The sequence below is a fragment of the Solanum lycopersicum genome, chromosome 8 (genome assembly GCF_036512215.1).
Source record: "Solanum lycopersicum chromosome 8, SLM_r2.1".
Classification (NCBI taxonomy): domain Eukaryota; kingdom Viridiplantae; phylum Streptophyta; class Magnoliopsida; order Solanales; family Solanaceae; genus Solanum; species Solanum lycopersicum.
Genome location: NC_090807.1, coordinates 25,372,992 through 25,389,372, shown reverse-complemented (window position 1 = coordinate 25,389,372; position 16,381 = coordinate 25,372,992). Strand labels below are relative to the sequence as shown.

Genomic DNA, 16,381 nt, shown 5'->3' with positions numbered 1-16,381 from the left:
TTTCATCTAGTTAGTTTCCATTTCAAGTTAATCAATCTATTTTCGATCATAATGTTTTTATTTTCATGTCACAATCATAACATAATGGATACTAGCAGGAACTGGATGTGGATTTACAGAACAACAATCTGAGAGAAAATGTATATTTTCCTCTATTTAGTACTACTGTATTAAGCGCTCCTGAATTATTTACAGGCTTGTACTAGATATTCAATCAATTTGTTTAAGTACTAACTTATTTGGTAGAAACTCATTGATTTATTTTGTAAGTAAAATAAAACAGATAGATGAAACTGAGAGAGCTTAGCATCAGCATCAACAAATGCTGCCTCATTCAAAATCTTAGTAGGAAAAACACAGTCGAAAAAAGCTTGGTGAAAGAAAAAGAGTACACACATTTTGTAATACGCTTTGAGTGCTGCTTCATTCAAAATCATACCAGAAAAATCCAACGGGATAAAACATTGATTAAGGAAAAAAGAGTACAACGCATATTTTACTCCCCTAATGAAAACCTTATTTGATATCTTGGGGACGTCACATTCTTATCTTATATCTTAGCTTCTCAAATGCTAACATTGACAATGTTTTAGTGAATAAATCTACAAGATTATCACTCGAACGAATCTGTTGAACTTTTATCTCACCATTTAATAAAGATTATGTGTAAAAAAGAACTTAGGTAAAATATGCTTTGTTCCGTCTCCTTTGATATATCCTTCCTTTAATTGAGCTATGCAAGCACCATCATCTTCATAAAATATTGTTTGAATCTTTGTTTGGACAGATTGACAACATAATTGCAAAACGTCTTGAATCAGTGATCTCAACCATACACATTCTCGACTGGCTTCATGAATGGATATTATCTCTCAATAATTTTAAAGAAATAGCAACTATTGTTTGTTTTATCAAACGTCATGATATATATGTACATCCATATGTAAATAAATAGTTTGTCTAAGATCAAGCTTCATGTGGGTCAGACAAACATTTCATATTTATCAAATACCTGAAGATAATTACATCTACCACAGAAGAATATCTCTCCTCATTATCGATGCCAGACCTTTGTGAAAATTCTTAAACTATAAGTTGTGCTTTATATCTTACGGCATTACCATTTTCATTGCATTTTTTCACAAAAACTTATTTGTGCCCCACTTGCTTGACACCTTCAGGTGTTTGGTCTATTGGTTCGAAAGCTTCACGCTTTTCATGTGAAGCCAATTTTGTTTGAATTGCTTCTTTCCATTTTAACCAATCATCTCTCTGTTTACATTCATTGACAAATATTGATTCTAAATTCTCATCTTGTTGCATTATTTCAACTGCAACATTATACGCAAAAATATTATCCTCCACAATATTATTTAGATTCTACCTTTTTCTCATCGAGACATAATTTGTAGAGATTTCTTCATTCTCACTTTTTTCAGGTACATATACCTCCTTTGTGGTGTCATCATTTATCATGTCTCAGAACTCTTAATCAGCAATTACCTCCATGTTATGATCATCTTGATCATTTATTTATTTCTTTTTTTGAGGATTTTTATTTTTGGAACCAATTGGTATACCACATTTTAAGCATAGTCCAGACTTATTTTCCTTAACATTTTGTCCTATCAGTACATCCACTCGAACTTGAGCATTAGCAGTTGAGATATATGATTTAGTAACCCATGGAAGGTTATACTGATTCACCAAAATGATAATCAACAAACTTATCGTAAATAAATTTCTAGTCTTAGAATTCACATATTTTATAATAGAACGAGATTCATACCCAACATATATCGCCAACATTCTTTGGGCACCCATCTTTGTGCGTTGTGGTGGATAAATTGAAATATATACCGCACCAAAAATTCTATGATGTAAAATATTTGGCTTTTGACCAAAAACCAATTTCAATGGGGCGATGTCATGATAAAAGATTATCCTTATGCGCACAAATACCATTGCAGGAATAATAGCATGCCCCCAAACTGTAACAGACAACTTTGTCCTCATCAACAATGGTCTAGCTATCAATTGGAGACGTTTAATCAATGACTGCTAGACCATTTTGAGTGTGAACATGTGCAACATGATGTTCAACTTTTATTCCAGTGGATAAACAATAATCATTAAATATCTAAGATGTAAACTCACCCGCACTATCATGATGAATTGTGTTTATTACATTATGATAATTGTGTTTTTAACCTTATTATTTGAGCCAAGAACCTCACAAAAGCCATGCTGTAAGTTGACAACAAGCACACATGTTACCATCTTGTAGATGCATCTATCAAGATCATATAATATTTAAACGATCCACATGCAGGGTGACTAAGTTCTCATGTATCACCATGTATACGTTCTAGAAATGCAAAAGATTCCACCCCAACCTTAGCCACTGATGGTTTGATGACCAACTTTCATTGTGAACAAGCACCACAAGAGAATTCTCAATTAGTTTGCGCATCATATTATAATCGGGATGACCCAGCCGATCACGCCAAATAATAAAATCATTATATCTATTAAACATATTGTTTACTACGACGTGTGATTCAATTGTACATATATTTATATGGTACAATCCAGAAGAAAGTGTTGACAATTTTTCATGCACCATTTTCTTCTCTGCATTTATTCTAGTAATAAAGGTATTCAACCTTTTCTTCATTCCCAGTGTCAACATGATATCCATAACCTTGAAACTTAAAAAGTTTCTATGAGACTTACTACAATACAATGCATTATCAATAACCAACAAAGTTTATCCAGGTAGTAATAAGACCGCTCTTTCAGAGCCCTCAATCAATTTTGTACTACCGTATATTGTATTAACATATGCCTTTTTCATTACCAAATGAGAGAAATATTTATTTTTTCTACGTATCGTATTGGTTGTGGCACTGTCCAGAAGGCGCATATCTCCACTACTCATTGGATCCAAGTGAAGATTATAAAACTTTATTTATATTCATAAAAATAGAAATACATAATAATAATTATGAAATTTAGCAAAAGAAAGTTTAAGTACATGAACTTTAAATAAGACATTAAAAACACATAACAACATTATTTATTTCCCAATTCTGTTATCAATCTTCAATTCTGATCCCTAAAGAAGTCCTCAGCTTCTAGATAAGTAATATCAATGCTAAATTTTCCTTAACATTCATATCATATTTTTCCTGTCCTGCTTGGGCATCATCTTTTAAAGTCAAATTTGACTGCACGCATGCATTAGAAGAGGAGGCACCACCTTTATTTCCTTTTCTTTTGAAAATTTTTTATTACAACCTGCAAAAATGCTCAGGTGCCCGAAGTTCATTTTTTCGGTGACCTTTAAGTCCACAACGATGACAATGACCGCCCTTTCCTTTTGAAGGATTATCTTGAGAATGTATATTATTCTCCCTTTTGTTATGACCGCCACCTCGACGATTATTATATCCCTTTTTGCCTTTGCCACAACTGCGCATATTATGATGGCCCCAATTATTTTTTATTATTTCATATTGTTACAATCCAAGGGTACCCCCTAGACGTAACACGGAGTATGAAACTCCAAATAGTCTTATAAAAGCCTCTTAGCACATCATAGCATAAGAACATAGGAAATTTTGCAGAAATTTTAAACTTTTCTTTACAATCAAAATCTATTATTAAATAAGACGGAGTCCATGATACTATGTCTCAAACCATCTACAACACTTGAATAACACTTTGGAGCACGACTCATACAAAAGCTCAATAAGTAAAAACAATGACTCAAAAGGATAATGAAAGGATTTATCCTCAAAGCTATGAAGATTCACCAAGTCATCAACCCTATGCTCCTTATAAATATATCATCCAAGAATAGTACTCAAGTATACAAACCTAAAATTAGTAGAGAAATAGAAGAAATATGGGTTAATGCAATTAAGTACAACGTATGATAGTCATGCAAGAAAACCATTGAAAATATACTAAAAAGGACATTTTTTGTTAGATGCATGCACTTTGCTAGTTTAAAACCATAATTTGGAAAAGTAGTGTGAAACTCAATCATAAGCATACAAAAAATCATGAAGTAATACATGTTATAACATGGTAGATAACAATAACAATGCACATAAGAGATACCATTAGGAACAGATACATAGTCAATACAATCTATTCTCAACATGACATGTGAGCAACACTTCATAAGCCACCTCAAGGCAAACTTGTGCAATTCATATTCAAGACCCCATAATTCCACCTACACTATGCAAGTAACTTTATATTTTCCCTCTTTTAAGCTCATTCTTAGCCTATCTCTCATAGACTAGGAAACGTTCAATTTTAGTCAACCACATCAATATAAGCAATCTATAGCCACAATATATGTTATCATGAAACATTAAAAGTAACCTTGACATCAAATGCAATTACCATTTAGCCATAAGTACATTTATTACATCAGTGCCCTTGACAAAAAGAACCTCACATAACTACTCTCAAAGCCTAGTGGTGTGATACATGGATGAAGTCTCATATCCCCACCCATACTAAGTAGACATACTTGATTAGCCATAGTACAACCTAAACTTGACCTTGTGGGAGTTAGCGTTAACCTACATAGACCATGTGAGCTTGCATGGAATTCGGTGTCATGTCACACATCGAAAAGAGGTGTCCTACTTTCCTAATCTAGAGTAAATGTATTACCTTGATAATGAGTCCTGTGGCTAAATAACCTATGGATCACGTAGTTATGGAACAAGGAGATTGCTACTAGAAATCCAACTTATTGAATTGAAGGGAGTGTTTCCATCTTATGAGATCATTTGTAGAAAGCCCGAACTATTGAATTGACGGGAGGGCCTCTACTTCATTTTCCATATCCACTTGGTGCTAGTCATAATTTCCCACGAATAAATGTTTAGTCATTAATAAAACTTGCAAGCATGAAGGGGTATCTTACGGTTCATCTAATACAATTCATAAGGATAGCTCATAAATTTATTAAGTGAGAATGGAATTTCAACCTAATATCTTCATGGTAGATTCAAGTTGGTGAGAACTAACATTCAAACCTTAAAATAATCATAATATGTGAGTAAAACTTTCACACCAGGATCATGTATTTTCATGAGAAGGGACTTTCAATCAACACAATAGGACCAACATGGTCGTGTACATTTATGCATAGGAATGTGTAAAGGTGATAATTATAACTATACTTTCTATTTAACACCATTGATACATCATAATCATTTTTATTCATGAAGTGTGGATATGTGTCATTGTCCTTGCAATGACACAACAACATCATTATCATCATAGACACTTCCCTCTCAAAGTGTTCATAAACATGTACATAATATCACAATCATGCATAATCTTTAGATATTTCATTCAAGGATCATAGACCATATAAATAAACACATCTAGCATTCATTATATTAGACATGGACATGTTCATAATTCAAATAGTTCATTCATTGCATGTGTAAGTTCATATACTCATATTATAGGTCATGTGGGTAAGTCCTTACACAATAGTACCATATGAAATTCAACATGCACAATAACTTCCTTCGTGAAGTCACAATATTCATATTCAATTCCTTTTAGATTTTACCTTTAAGGCCCTAGAAGTCATTTTCATACTATAAGCCTTACTCTGAAGCAATGTTGTCACGACTCGAGATCACCCCTAAGTCGTAACATGACGTACTTGACCCCAAAGGGGTCTCATATAAGCCCCTATCATAATCATAACATAATATCATAAAAAATATGAAGGGAAACTTCTAAGATATACAATTGAAGTCTTTATCATAAATTGCAAATGAATGTTTTTTCTAACTGTTCATCTCAAAATCATCTATTTAATACTCAAGAATAATAGTCTTTGGTACACAACCCATAAAAAGTCTTAAACATAAAATTAAATGACGTAAAGTTAAGTGCATTTTGTCCTCAAATCTATAAGGACTCACCAAGATCTTCAATCTTCTAACTCCTTGAAACTCTAGCCTCCAATAGTAACTCAAGTTTCCAACCCTACATTTGGTTAGATTGCAGGTAATATGCAATAGTACAAAGGTACTAAGTATGAAATAATAGCATCTCAAATGGTTAGTCAACATAAGATATATTCATAATAGACAATAACATGGTCATAACATAATCATCATAATCATAGCACAGTCTCCAACATAAGCTTCAAATAAACACAAGTCAACATAAGGCATAGTTAATAAGCATAAGAGATAAGTCATAATCATATCAACATAATTGACCCTTGGTCATCCACATTATGGTAACACCATTCTCAAGTAACTTCAAAAGCATACAAGTGCAAAGCAAGAATAGCATCCCATAATACTTCCCAAGCCAAGTATCCCTTTATAGTCATCTTAATCATAGTCTACATGCATGGTTAAGTCATAAGTCTTTCTACCATAAGTGCACCATACTCCTAAGGAACCTCAAGCCACACTTGTGCAATACATGAAAGACATCCCATACAACCCTTCATACTAAGAATAACCTTGAAGTCATCCTAGTCATATTCAACTTACTTTGGCCTTATTATTAGATTTACTCTCAAACTAAGGAATCTCTCACCTTTAGTCGACTATAACTAGGAAAGACAACTCTAGTCCAATCTTATCTCAAGTCTTCTCTTTAATGACCCTAAGTCATACTTTGTGTAATGCACTCATATAATCCCATAATAAAAATCATGTTAAGTATTACTTTTAGGTTCTATTACTAGTTCTTCTTGGTTTATAACCTGGTCCCTTTCTTTATATTCAGAACCCTATGAGGTACTCTCTCTCAATCACATCTTACTCATTATTAAGTTGAACCCTAGGAGATACTTCCTTTAGTATGTATAAGTTCCTTTTTCACTCTTGAACACTAGGAGTTACCTCATTAAGTAATTCTTAGTTCATTATGCTTTGAACACTAGGAGATGTTTCTCAAACATGTCTTAGTTCATAGGATATGGAGATCTCTACTAGGAACCTTAACAATACTATGTGAAGGATCCCATCTCATGGGACCTAACTTTGGTAAAACCTACACTCTACTACGCAAGAGTTCCCCCTTTTAACATAGATAGTCCTCACATCAACTAGGTGTAGATCTCATCTCTTCTTGGAGTCTGGACCCTATCTTGTGTGACATCCATTTCATTGTCAATATCCACTTATACCCAATCATACACCCTCAAGGTTTACTTGTTAAGCCTTTATTAACACTCATCACTCATAGAAGGATGTCCTTGACAATCAATCCATGTTCAAGTGATTCTATATGTTTCATCTAGCAAGCAGTCCTAAGTTAGGTTAGGTTAGTATAAGCCTTTCAGCACAATCCCACCTATTAGATTTCTATTCTCTTTTACATTACTCTCAGGGCCTTAGTATCACTAGGTAATAACATTAGTCTCACTCTAAAGCCCTGGCTAGCATGATAACAAACCCTACTCTCAAGGTTTCTTTCTTAATTCTTCTTTATACCTAGATTTCAAGGTAATTTGATCACATCTTTCATTACTAAGTGATTCAAGTGTAAATTGATCATAAGGGTCAGTTTTATCTTTACAGGTCAAGATCCTTCCTAATCAATCAAGTCTAATTCAATTCATATTTGTATGATCCTAACCATAATAAATTAGTATTCATGACAAATTAATTAGGAAAATCAATTTAGAACTTTCAACTTTGGCTCTATTGGCATAAACCTACAAAGATCAACTTCATGAATTTAGATTAAGGTTTATCAAAGAATTCACATCAAATCATCATATAATCATTAAAAAACATAATTCAAATATAATTGAATGTTATTCACTAGATTGGAGTCATAATCAAGCCCTACCCACAATGTAAATACAATCTTAGCTAGAATTTGGATTTTGAGTTTACAATTGGGGAAAACTACGGGGGCTCCATAGATGGAAGAACCGATGGATGAATAAGATTTACATACCTTTGATAAATGACCTAAACAAAACTTGAATCTAATGGGGACTCGACCTAGATGTTGGCTCTCTTATGCTATTCTTCTTAAATTCTAAAGAGATGATTTTTGAAGAGAGTTTCGGAGTCTTGACTTGTGATGAATTACTGATTAGCTTAGGGTCTTATAAGTTTATATAGTCCATTAATTAACCACCTAACCGACCTCCCTTGACCTCCACTTAATTAACTAATTAAAACATTAACCCTAATCTTAATTAAAAACTGCCCAAATTGGCAGCACCTATGCCCCTCCACCTACGGTTCGTAGGTGGAGTTACTGAACGTGGATGACTTCCGTGGTTTGGGTCTGCAGCTCTAAATGTTTTAGTCTCCTTTAAAAACTATGTATGGAACCACACCCAAGACCTGTAAGATTTTCAAGTAATATTAAATATAATGCTATAGTTCTTTATGATACACAATGTAAGAAAATACTTACAAGTATTTTAAGTAGCATGCTATCATATTACATAGTAAATACGTTAGAGTTATAAGTTAGTAGCATATAAAAAACATAACAATATAAGTCTGAATCATATTGGTCATTATGCGTAGTAAAGTATCATAATAATTGTCACGATCCAAATCGAGCCGCGAGTGGCACCCACACTTATCCTACTATGTGAGCGAACCAACCAATCTAAACCCCACCATTTCAAGCATAATGAACAGAATACAATGCGGAAGACTTAAAACTCATTAACAAAATCAATCAAACAACTTCTAAAATTTATAAATCATTAACCCCAAAATCTGGAAGTCATCCTCACAAGAACATCAATCCTCAAATTACTAATTCTAAGAGTATCTAGAAAGCTAGAATAAATACAAAGCTAGTCCATGCCGGAACTTCAAGGCATCAAGACATGAAGAAGAAGATCCAGTCTAAGCTAGAAGCGTTAGCTCACCCTGAAATCCGGTGTAATGAAGACTGGCTAGAGTCGCGGTTGAGTTGAAGACGACGGTACGTTTGCTACACTCCACAAATAACAAAGAAAACAATTATAAGTAGGGGTCAGTATAAAATACAAGTACTGAGTAGATATCATCGGCCAACTCAAAATACAAAATAGTATATATCAGATAATATCATAAAATCAACTACAATACTCAACATGCGGCATTTACAATTACCATAACCCTTGGTCACAACACCAAGCACATCAATGAGGACTCACACCTCCCCATCATACTCATTTGGGAATTAGGTTCATTAAATTGAGTATATTAACATCTTTCAAGATTCGTTATCTTTATTTCTCTAGTGTCGGTACGTGACACTCCGCTCCATATACTATCCTGGTGTCGGAACGTGACACTCCGATCCTCATCATACTATCCTGGTGTCGGAACGTGACACCCGATCCATATTCTATCCTGGTGCCGGAATGTGGCACTCTGATCCATATACTATCCTGGTACCGGAACGTGGCACCCGATCCATATACTATCCTGGTGTCGAAACGTGACACTCCGATCCTCATATACTATCCTGGTACCGAAACGTGGCACCCGATCCATATACTATCCTGGTGTCGGAACGTGACACTCCGATCCTCATATACTATCCTGGTACCGGAACGTGGCACCTGATCCCCTAATCTCACTACTTTCGTTCATCAAGCCTTCTTTTATACCAAGGCATCATCATTAACAAAGTAGATTAGGGTTTTCAAGATTTAGGATTCAATAGCTTCATCATGCTTATGTTATCACAAGCAGTCTTGGGCACATCCGTTGCTCGTATTTTCAATTGGTGATAACCAGATCTCAAATCAATTTTTGAGAAGGTACAAGCACTTTGTAACTGATTGAACAAATCATCAATGCGAGGAAGAGGATACTTGTTCTTAACAGTTACTTTATTCAGTTGTCTGTAGTCAATGCATATCCGAAAACTTCCATCCTTCTTCTTCACAAACAAAACCGGAGCACCCCAAGGAGATGCACTTGGTCTAATGAAGTCTTTGCTTAATAACTCTTGAAGTTGGCCTTTAACTCTCTTAACTCAGCGGGAGCCATTCTATAAGGGGGTATAGAAATGGGGCGAGTACCCGGTTCAAGATCGATGCAGAAGTCCATATCTCTATCCGGTGGCATACCAGGAAGGTCTGCGGGAAACACATCTAAAAACTCGCAGACTATCGAAACCGACTCAATTGAAGGTACTTGGGTAGTATCATCCTTGAGATGTGCCAAGAACGCTAAACAACCCTTACTAACCATTTTCTTAGCACGATGAAAGGAGATGATACGAACCAGATTGGAAGTGTAGTCACCCTCCCACACTAACGGATCTGTCCCAAGCTTGGCTAATGTCACAGTTTTAGCATTACAATCCAAGATTGCAAAATTTGGAGAAAGCCAAGTCATACCCAGAATTACATCGAAATCAACCATTTCTAAGATAACCAAGTCTACATGAGTATTGCTCCCCACAAACGTTACAAGACAAGACCTATACACCTTTTCAACTATTACAGACTCACCCACCGGAGTAGAAATACGAATAGGCATGTCAAGAAATTCACAATGTAAATTAAGACCAGTAGCAAATGAAGAAGATACTTATGAACATGTGGATCTAGGATCAAATAATACGGAAGCCATGCAATCGCAAACCAAGAGATTACCTGTGATGACAGCATCCGATGTCTCCGCTTCAGATCTCCCAGGGAAAGCATAACAATGAGCCCTATCACCTGTCTGCCCGTTGCCCCTACCATGTTGTGCCGTAGTGGCTCCAGTTTGCCCGTCACCCCGGCCGTTTTGGTGACCACCATTACCTCGGCCACCACGTCCTCCCGAATAACGGCCTCTTCCATGACCACCTCTACCTCTGGTCATTGGGGGTCTGTAACTCTGTTTTGGACAATACCTCTTAATATGTCCAGTCTCTCCACATCCATAACACTCTCTAGATTCAAGCATCGGCCTCTGTGAGGATGACGAAGTCTGGGGATAACCTCCAAACTCAGAGAAATGTTGATTGGTCTGCGGTGGACCCCCAACTATAGTCTGGAGTGAAGACTGAATAGGTCGGATTGAGTAACCTCCTGAACCCTGTCCTCTGGAGTAGGAACCATTAAACTCACCTCCCTTACGAAACCTTTTTGATGCCGGTGCCGTGGTGAAGTCATCTGGCTTCACTCCCTCCACCTCTATCACGAAGTCTACCACTTCCCGAAAAGATTTCGTTGTAGCCGCTACCTGTAAGGCTGAAATCCGCAACTCTAACCTCAACCCCTTCACCAAATGGCGAATCCGCTCTTGTGGACTGAAGCAAAGCTGGGTGGCATATCTTGATAGTGCACGAAACCTATCCTCATAAGCAGTAACCGACATCCTGCCTTGCTCTAGGCTTGGAAACTCATCTCTCCTCCTATCCCTCAAGGTACGGGGTATATACTTCTCCATAAACAAACTAGATAATGATGCCCAAGTCATAGGTGGGGCCTCTGTTGGTTGACACTCAACATGTGACCACCACCACATTTTGACGTTCCCTAGAAACTGATAGGTCACAAACTCAACACCAAATCGTTCTACTATATTCATCTTGTGCGGTAGCTCATGAAAATAAACGAGAAAATCATAGGCATCCTCAGATTCAGCACCCTTGAAGACTGGAGGTTTCAATTTCAAGAACTTACTGAGAAGTTCGTGCTGATCACTAGTCATTATAGGCCCTGTAGTCAATCGAGGAAACGTGCCTATTTCCAATGAGGCATCCATGTGGGGAGCCACAGTAGTTGCATGTTGTACCTCCGGAATGTGAGGTGCTGGTGCAGTAAACACTGGAGGTGTCTGACCCTGATCAGATAACCCGCTAAGATAAGCAAGAACCTGATTGATCATCTCTGGGGTAGGTTGGGGTGGTAGTTCCTCATTCTGCACTTGCTCATTTTCCCCTTCCTCACCCTCTCTTACTACTTCCTCAGTCGGTGGAGGAGTCACCGCCCTAGTACCAGATGGGCTAGATGCTTGTCCTCTTCCTCTAGAGGATGTCCTCCTGCGGCCTCTACCACAACCTCTTGTCACTCCTCCTCTTTGAGCTATAGTCTCAGTGGCTGGCTCAGACGCCTCTTGTCTTGCCGGTGGTGGTGTTGGTGCGGTTGTTGCTCTAGTTCTAACCATCTGCGAAATAGAGTGAATATGGTCAGATACCAATTTGTATCACCTAGATACCAATTGGATCCAAGTAATAGCACGAAAGAAAGAAAGAATGGAATTTTCCTAAAGTCCTATAGCCTCCCAAAGAAAAGTAAAGGCGTCCCCCTACCGTTCCTTAAGACTCTACTAGACTCGTTCTTGTGTGATGAGACCAACGAACCTAATGCTCTGATACCAAGTTTGTCACGACCCAAATCAAGCCGCGAGTGGCACCCACACTTATCCTACTATGTGAGCGAACCAACCAATCTAAGCCCCACCATTTCAAGCATAATGAACAGAATACAATGCGGAAGACTTAAAACTCATTAACGAAATCAATCAAACAACTTCTAAAATTTATAAATCATTAACCCCAAAATCTGGAAGTCATCATCACAAGAACATCTATTTAGAAAGCTACAATAAATAAAAAGCTAGTGCCGGAACGTGACACTCCACTCCATATACTATCCTGGTGTCGGAACGTGACACTCTGATCCTCATCATACTATCCTGGTGTCGGAACGTGACACCCGATCCATATTCTATCCTGGTGCCGGAACGTGGCACTCTGATCCATATACTATCCTGGAACCGGAACGTGGCACCCGATCCATATACTATCCTGGTGTCAAAACGTGACACTCCAATCCTCATATACTATCCTGGTACCAGAACGTGGCACCCGATCCATATACTATCCTGGTGTCGGAACGTGACAGTCCGATCCTCAAATACTATCCTGGTACCGGAACGTGGCACGCGATCCCCTAATCTCACTACTTTCGTTCATCAAGCCTTCTTTTATACCAAGGCATCATCATTAACAAAGTAGATTAGGGTTTTCAAGATTTTGGATTCAATAGCTTCATCATGCTTATGTTATCACAATTATATAATTACATTCATGCAAGCATACAATTAAGCATATAGAAGGGTTTACAACACTACCCAATACATATCATTCGCTATTAAGAGTTTACTATGAATAGCATAAAAATTATAACCTACCTCCACCGAAGATTCGTGATCAAGCAAGCAAATTCCCCAAAGCGTTGTTTCCCTCTTCGTTCCTCTCTCTCTCGATTGTTTCTCCATCTCTTGTTCTTTCTATTTTTCTTATTCCAACCCTCTTTCTTTTATCCTAATTAGCATATAATTAAGTATAAAAGATGATAAATTAACCCATTAATTAATTCAAGGTTAGCTCCTTTAACCCTCCAGTAGTTAAATTATTAACATTAACCCACTAGATTTATAATTATAGCAGGAATAGTCCAAAACGCCCCTTAAAACATTTAACAGAAATCTGACCCAGCCTGGGATCACGCAGTCTGTGACGGGCCGTCGTGCCTGCGACGGTCCATCCTGCTGAGTCGTCACAGAGTTCAGAGACTGAAATTTACTGAAGGGCCTGTGACGTTCCGTCACGCCTGTGACGGTCCGTCCTGCCATTCCGTCACGAAGTTCAGAGAGTTGATTTCAGTACCCAAATTTCAGAAATCTAAGTGTTTTGGAACGAGACCCCCTCGACGGTCCGTCGTGCCCATGACGGTCCGTCGTGGGATCCGTCGTCTCAGCCAGTTTTTCCAGAAATAAAATCTGCTGCTCAAAACGACTAAACAGGTCGTTACAATAATACCTAAATCAAGTTATATATGTAGTAATTAAATTACAGACCAAAGATTTATGCAAGTCATATTAGAGATGTTATAAACATATAAATGTACAACTGACTCTAGATGAAATTTGATTAACTTTTAGGAAAAATGATAATTCTTAATTAAGTAGAGCTCAGTTAGTTAGAGACTCGTGCTGATAACGTGTTGTAAAACAAGAGGAAAACTATAAGAATACTAAACAATATAGAAAGACAAAATAGTGATGAAAAGTATAAATCTCTTCAAGTGTTATCTTTCACAAGGGTGAAGCATACCCTTTTTATAGGATGAAGAAATCACCCATTTACAATATTAAGCAAATACGTTAGAAGCTCTTTAAGTGATACATTAAATGAGACATTACATTAGGTGTAGAATGAAAAGAAACATCCATATAATTAAATGGATTTGTAACAAAATATTATTTTTTACTCTCTCCGTCTCATTTTATATGTCACTTTTCTACTTTGCACTTACACTAAGAAATGATGTAACTTTACCCTTCTACCCTTATTTAATATTTTCTTTAGTAAATTTTATTAATAAATGACAAAATTAATTAACTATTCTATCAAAAATATAATAGACAAAAATGATAATTTATGCATAAATTTTATAAAATGATAAGTATTGTGCTTCAACTATTTATAGAAGAATTATCATATAAAAAGAGTCGAAGAAAATGTATTTCATCTTTAGCATTAATTACTTATTTTTCTAAGTCCAATCATTTATTATTTCTTAGAAAGGGTGCCAATTAAGTCCAAACAAGATTTCTACTATAGTAGAAAAGGCTAGTTCAACATGTGTGCTTGATGTCTTTCATTTTAAAGTTGAGGGTGTTTTTGTCTTTTCAATGTCTTATGATAGCTTAGGTGTCTTGTAGTTGTAGCAAATTCAATTGAGAATTTACGTGTCCTCCATAGAGCAACATTAGAATAGCTATTTACGTGTCCTCCATGCATGCAATTCCATTTTAAAAAAATTATTAATGTGTTTGCATATGTTGGGGCATTTTAAGCGGGGGTGAACTTCCTGGACACAAGGTCATTGGCGACATTGCTGTCACTAGGAACTCCACAGCTGGAGTTGGACTAATTAGCCCTCCTCATCATCATAATATCTACTCAATTGAGGATCTTGCACAGTTGATTCATGATCTTAAGGTATTCAAATCTCTTGTATTTGTACTATGAGTACTTTCTGCATTTTTGTTCATTGATCCTGAGGTGTTGCCTTATTGTGCCTATAGAATGCAAACCCTGGGGCACGTGTTAGTGTCAAGTTGGTTTCTGAAGCTGGTGTTGGGGTTATAGACAGCAGCGTTGTCAAGGGACATGCTGATCGTGTCTTGATCTCCGGTCATGATGGAGGGACTGGTGCCTCAAGATGGACTGGCATCAAGAGTGCTGGGCTTCCATGGGAACTTGGTCTTGCAGAGACGCATCAAACTTTAGTGGCTAACGACCTCCGTGGTCGAACAGTGCTGCAAACAGATGGTCAATTGAAAACTGGAAGAGATGTAGCCATTGCTGCTCTTCTTAGTGCAGAGGAGTTTGGTTTCAGCACTGCTCCCTCATAACACTTGGCTGCATAATGATGAGAAAATGCCACAAAAACACTTGCCCTGTGGGGATTGCCACTCAAGATCCAATTCTTCGGGAGAAGTTTGCTGGAGAACCAGAACATGTCATAAATTTCTTTTTCATGCTGGCAGAGGAAGTGAGAGAAATTATGTCTCAACTTGGTTTCAGAACACTTACTGAAATGGTTGGCCGTTCAGACATGCTTGAAATGGACAGTGATTTAGTCAAGAACAATGACAAATTGAAGAATATTGATCTGTCCCTACTGCTTCGACCTGCATTTTTACATGCATATTACTAATTTATTTAATTAATTATACAGTCTTATACTGATTTGAAGTGGATTATGCACCTGAATTGCTTGATGTTAATCCTACGAGAGATAAAACTTAGTTCTACATTTTTTAACTCAATGAGTGTAATGAATACCCAAGCCAATATATTACTATCAAATCACTTGAAAGATAATTACTATGTACCTCTCCAGGGATATCTTTGGCTATTGACCACTTGTCTAAGGATTGGTTATTTGACAAACAATGTAGCAAGAAATTGTGAGTAAATTTGTTTGCATCTTCAAGTATCTTTTCTCCTGGGAATGAGACTTGAGAGCATCTATAGAGATTGTACATAGCTGTTGGTGACTTGTCTGTTTCACCCATTAAGCAAAAAAAATTATCACCATCTTTGAATTTGTTGAACACGTCTGTCACATATTATAAAACAATAATATCGATTAGATACAACTATTAAGTTGTGAAAACTTTAATTAGGAATATGGGTGACAAATCGCTCAAGTTGATTTGCACGGATTAAAATAGATTAAAACTAATATAAATAAGTTATCGTTCCACAAGTTATTAGTTAATTTAGTTAATCACATTCATTATTAACTTGAAAAATAATCCTTGTTGCACAGGAGAATTCATAGAAATATGTAGTTCAGCACGGTTTTGACATAGTATGTGTC

The 16,381-nt window shown here is 36.6% G+C and overlaps 1 long non-coding RNA gene across 1 annotated transcript; it reads left to right on the top strand.

Annotated features, from left to right (window-relative positions):
- The first annotated feature begins 14,627 nt into the window (after window positions 1-14,627).
- Window positions 14,628-15,725, top strand: LOC104648740 (uncharacterized). Its single transcript, XR_742705.4, has 2 exons — window positions 14,628-14,991; window positions 15,078-15,725. It is a non-coding gene; the product is annotated as an uncharacterized lncRNA (long non-coding RNA).
- Window positions 15,726-16,381: the final 656 nt, after the last annotated feature.